This window comes from Orycteropus afer, unplaced genomic scaffold (assembly GCF_000298275.1).
Source record: "Orycteropus afer afer isolate SDZICR_OR568_19922 unplaced genomic scaffold, OryAfe1.0 scaffold00040, whole genome shotgun sequence".
NCBI classification, from domain to species: domain Eukaryota; kingdom Metazoa; phylum Chordata; class Mammalia; order Tubulidentata; family Orycteropodidae; genus Orycteropus; species Orycteropus afer.
This window is the reverse complement of record NW_006921627.1, coordinates 11,665,931-11,671,749: the sequence shown is the minus strand read 5'-3', so window position 1 is coordinate 11,671,749 and position 5,819 is coordinate 11,665,931.

Below are 5,819 nucleotides of genomic sequence, written 5' to 3'. Positions count from 1 at the left end.
TCTAAAAAGACAATCAATAAATTAAGCCTTATCAAAATTAAAAACTTTTGCTCCATAAAAGACCCTACTAAGAGGATAAAAAGAGAAGTGACAGATATGCAAACCACATATTTTACAAAAGACTTGTATTTAGAATATTTAAAGAACTCTCAAAATTCAATAGTTAAAAAAAAATCTACTTAGAAAATGGGCAAAAGGCATGAACAAGCGTTTCACAAAAGAGGATATAAAAACAAAAACCAAACCAGACTCACTGACAGCAAGTTGATTCTTACTCATTGTGACTCCCTTTGTGTTTCTGAGGTGGTAAATCTTTACAGAAGTAGATTGCCCAGTCTTCCTTCCATGGAGTGGCTGGTGGGTTTGAACCACCAACCTGATTAGCAGTCAAATGCTTTAGGCACTACGTCGCCAGAGCTCCTTAAAGAGGATATACAAATTGCAAATAAATACATGAAAATATGTCAATGCCTTTAGCCATCAGAAAAATGCAAATTAAAACCACAATAAGCTATCAACTATGTATCTATCAGAATGGTTAAAATAATGCAGTACAACACCAAATGCTTGTGAGGATGTGGAGAAACTGGATGACTCATGCACTGCTAGTGAGAATGTAAAATGATACAATCACTCTGGAAAACAATTCAGTAATTTCTTATAAAAATAAATATGTAACCACCATACTGCCCAATAATTGTACTCTTGGAGAATTGAAAATTGATGTTTACATAAAAACTGTACACGCATATTACAAGCAGCTTTGTTAGCAATAGTAAAAAACTGGAATCAACCCAAATGTCCTTTAGCAGGTAGATCATTAAACAGTGTGGTATACTCATTCATGGAATACTACTCAGCAACAAAAAGGAATGAACTATTGATACACAGACCACCACCTGTCTCTCTATGGCTTGCATGTTGCTATGATGCTGGAAGTTATGCCACTAGTATTTCAACTACCAGCAGGGTCACCCATCGGTGGGGAGTTTTCAATGGAGTTTCTAGGCTAAGACAGACTAAGAATGGCTTGGCAATCTACTTCCAAAAATTAGCCAATGAAAACCTTATGGATCACAGAACATTGTCCAACTTGCTTGCTTTGGACATGTCATCAGGAGGGATCAATTGCTAAAGGGGGACACTATGTTTGGTAAAATAGAGAGCCAACAAAGGCGAGGGAGACCCTTGGTGAGAAGGTTTGGCACAATAGTTACAACAATGGACTCAAACCAGTGATTGTGAGGATGATGCAGAACTGGGAAACATTTCATTCTATTATACATAAGGTTCCAGGAACCGGAGCCAATCTGACAGGAGCTTGCTATGACTCAAAACTGACTCAATGGCAGTGGGTTTTTATTTTTGATTATGTATTGTAGAGCTAACTGGTAGAGTCTGATTGAAATTAAAAGTAAAGAGCTTTTATTGAGGGGCAAGGCAATTGGCAAATTGGAACACAAAGTCCAGAGGATTCTGAACTAAGTGATCCAAGGAGGAGACAGTTTATGTAAGGAAATTCAGTGATTGGTTGACATTTAGGTATTGGTTACAAAATTAGGAGGTGGTACATCTGATTGGTAGGTGTGGTGGTTATGTTTGTGTGTCAACTTGACTGGGCCTGGTTGAGTGGCTGGGCAACTGGTGGTAGTTATTCCCCATGATGAGACTGGCAATCAACTCGATGGTGGGATTTACCACAAGCAGCTGGGTAGCTGTTTGGGTTTGTGGTCTGCTTCTCATATATGAGAAGCAGTTTTGGGAATGGTCTCTAGCTTGTGGCACGCATGAACTCCGCATGTAACTGTGTTGTTCAGCAGCCTGCCATGCTCTGATGACCTGGGGATTTACAATGGACTTGAATTAATGGCTTACTGTGTGGTTTGATAACATCGGGACTATGCCTTTTTATTTGTCAACCTTGGGCTTGGCAGCCTCGGCAGCCAACAGCTGAGTGAAGAAAAACCTCTGGCTTCAGTGGGCCAGGAGCTGCAGGCAGGGCTGAAGCCCAAAGCTGAGGGGCTTTCACCCAGCCCCTAGATGTTGGCACTTTGAACTTGGACTTAAAGCTTCCAAACTATGAGAGAATAAACTCCTGTTTGTTCAGCCATCCCATTTGTGGTATATTCTTGTCAGAGTGGCACTAGGTGACCAGAACAGTAGGAGATTACATATGCTTCTAAAGTTTTACAAAGTTACAAAGTAACCATTAAATAGGGTATGTCTAACCTCAAAATAATCATGAGACTCTCCTTGCCTGACTACAGGGAGGACATGTGTAATTCTAATGTTTGTTTTGAGTAAGCATCTGTTCTGAGGATTGTTTTGGTCTTGGCTTTCTATACAGCAAGCAAACCTATAAGCAAACAAAATTACATTGTTTTCTGAAATTGTTTACCAAGTACTTTTCTTTGGGTACAGTGGACAGTTACAGGAATGACACGCTGTATTCCTGATGCAGAGGTTTCTTTTGATCCAAAATAAACTTTTAGCCTCAGACCTTAGCATAGCCACCATCCCATGTTGGGAGTCTTAAGTTAATTTGGGGTACTTTTACTCACTATCTTTTTATCTAAGCACTTGGCTGCTAACTAAAAGGTTGGTGGTTTGAACCCTACCAACTGCTCCTTGGGAGAAAAATGTGGCAATCTGCTCCCTTAAAGATTTGTAGCCTTGCATACTCTATGGGGTTGTTCTGCTCTGTCCTCTGGGGTCCCTATGAGTCAGAATTGACTCAACAGCGGTGGGTTTTATATATCTATCTAAAGGAAGCCTAGTGATGCAGTGATTAAGTGCTTGGCTACAAACTGAAAGGTCAGTGGTTCGAACCCACTAGCCACTCCATGAGAGAAAGACGTCAGCTTCTAAAGATTATGGCCTTGGAAACCCTATGGAGTAGTTTTATTCTGCCCTTTAGGGTCATGGTGAGTTGGAATTAACTCCATGACAGTGGGCTTGGTTCTTCTGGTTTATATATCTATCTATCCCCACAACAACTTCGATGGATCTGAAGAATATTATGCTGAGTAAAGAAAACCAATCTCATACTGTATAGTTCCATTTATACCACGTTCTTGAATAATGTTATAGTCATGGAGAACAGTTTACTGGTTGCTAAGAGTTAGGGATGAGTGTGTGTCGGGGTTAGGTTATACAGGGGGATAGTAAAAGGGAGCCTTGTGGTAATTTCTGTATCTTGATTGTGGTGGTGATTACATGAATCTACATGTGTTAAATTGCATAGTAACACGCACAAAAATGAGTGCATGTAAAACTGGCAAAATCTGAATAAACTCTATGGATTTTACCAAAGTACAATTTAATATTGTACATAGTTATAAAACATGTTATCATTTGGGGAAACTGGGTAAAAGAGTACACAGTACCTCCTCCCTATAATTTATTTTGCCACCTTTTATAAATCTACAGTTATTTCTATATGATAAAAAAATGCCTTCAATTTTTTACAAACCAGTAATTTTTATTTTTTTCAGTGGGAGAATTGCTCTGGATACTTAGGCATGAATAATGCCCCAGATTTTTTCCCCATTCTTTTTGTCTTAGCAGGCTTATAATTTATTTCCATTTTTTTTTAAATTATCATTTTGATGTGGTTTGAGGAGGGGGATGGGATAAGCACATAATCAGTACATTGTGTGTCTAAAAGTGAAAGTTTAAGGGTTTTAAGCAGGGTTGTGACATTCAGATAGATCACACTGGTGCTTTGTTAAAGGATGGATATGAGGGAGGGTGAGATTGGAAGCAGAAAAATATTGCATTTCATTGACTGTAAGAGGTACATCCCCCCACACACAACATTTTAGCATCTCCCAAGTTGGGATGTATAACTATTAGTCAGATAGCAGTCATACTGTATTTGTCATTATCTGCTCATGAGCATCAAAACTGCAAACTGGTGTGTCTGAGGATTAGAAGAAACTTCTAGAGAAAGAAGAGGAACTCTTTTAAGAAATTCCGCATCACACAGGGAGATAGCTTAGGGGGCAGGAGTGCATGGAGGGATGGACACTGGGACGAGGTAACTATCAGGAGGAAGTGGGAGGGGAGATGTTGCATTGTGGTAAACTGTGGTCAATGTCATGAGACAAAGTATATGTGAACTGCTGTATGGAAAGTGAATTTGCTTTGTAAATCTCCACCCAAATCATACTTAAACAAAAAAAAAAAAGAAATGCTGCATCACCTTGATGGTATCCACAGAGGACTACATTGTGTGCAAAATCATGCACGTCCAATATTGAGTAAAAAAAATGAATCATAAGAGCCTCTGAATGTGAAGTTTTAGGAATTGTTACCATGTTATTTCATTTCTATTTTCCTTTTCATGTATGTACAGAGTGATATACGATAAAAATCTACATTTAAATAAATCTACACTTTCAACAAGTGTAAAATAAATTTCTAGATGATAAGAAAACATTGTATCACAGTTTATTTGCAATCATTTTTTATAGTGGGACATAAAATAATGATGAATTTTACAGTTGATGGTGTCCAGGCAAGAGCCAAAAGTCAAATAGGATCATGAGATGAGAGGAGGGAATTCTGGAAATACAGTAGGAAGAAGGCAAAATTGACTCAGTTTGATGACTTATTGGATGTAGGGGTAAAGATGAATGGGAAGGAAATGTAGGATGGCTTCTAGGTTTCTGGTTAGGGCACCTGAGTTGATGTGGTAGCCTACCTGAGAAGGATAGGAGGGGTAGGTTTTTTTGGGAGGTAGTTTTATTTAGGATATACTGCGTTCTGGTTACCCAGTGCCACTCTGACAAGAATATACCAGCAATGGGATGGCTTGGACAAACAGTTTATTCTCCAACACTTTGGAGGCTTTAAGTCTAAGTTCAAAGTGCCTGGCTCTAGGAGCTGAGTAAAAGCCCCTCAATATTGAGCTTCAGCTCTGCCTGCTACTCCCAGCCCACTGAAGCTGGAGACATTTTTTTTTCCACACAGATAGCTGCTGGTTGCTGAGGCTGACAAGCTCAAGGTTGACAAGTAAAAAGGCACAGTCCTGATGTTACCAAACCACAGGGCAGGCCATTAATTCAAGTCCATTGAAAGTCCTCAGGTTGGCAGAGCATGGCAGGCTGCTGAACAACACAACTACATGCAGGGTTCAAGTGTGCCATAAGTTAGAGACCATTCCCAAGGCTGCTTCTTGTATACGGGAAGCAGACCACATAACCAAAGCAGCTACTCAGGTGCTCCAATAAATTCCACCATGGAGTTAATTATCAATCTCACCATGGGAAATAACTACTTTCAGCCGCCCAGCCACTCAATCAGGCCCAGCCAAGTTGACACACAAACTTAACCACCACACTGTTTGAGGTGCTTGTCTGTATTCAAGGAAATGATCTAAAGAAGTCTTCCTGTTTAGTTTGGTGGGAACGAACCCCACGGTACTTGATACCCGGAGCCTGCGGCTCTGCCTTGGGTTCTGGATTCTCAGAGCTGTTTGTCAGAGACAGGGAGAAGAGGGGTGCAGACCAGGGCCAGGGGCCGAGGCTGTGCACCGATTATGGAACCGCCGCCCCTTCCAGGACCCGGAGGAGGAGGAGGAGGAGGAGGAGGAGGATTTGGTGGTCGACCAAATCCTAAGGATTGGCTGGAGCCACTGGTGCCGCCCGCGGGCCGGCGGAGACACAAGGAACTGCTTAGGGATACTTGGCAGGTACCAAAAAGGCCTAACTCAAACCGCCCTTCCAGGGGGCTGGCGGGTGTGTTTCCACCCCATCCTGTTGCTTAGTAGAGGGTCAGCGAAAAAGGGGAAGACTCAACATGGATTGACTTTGTGG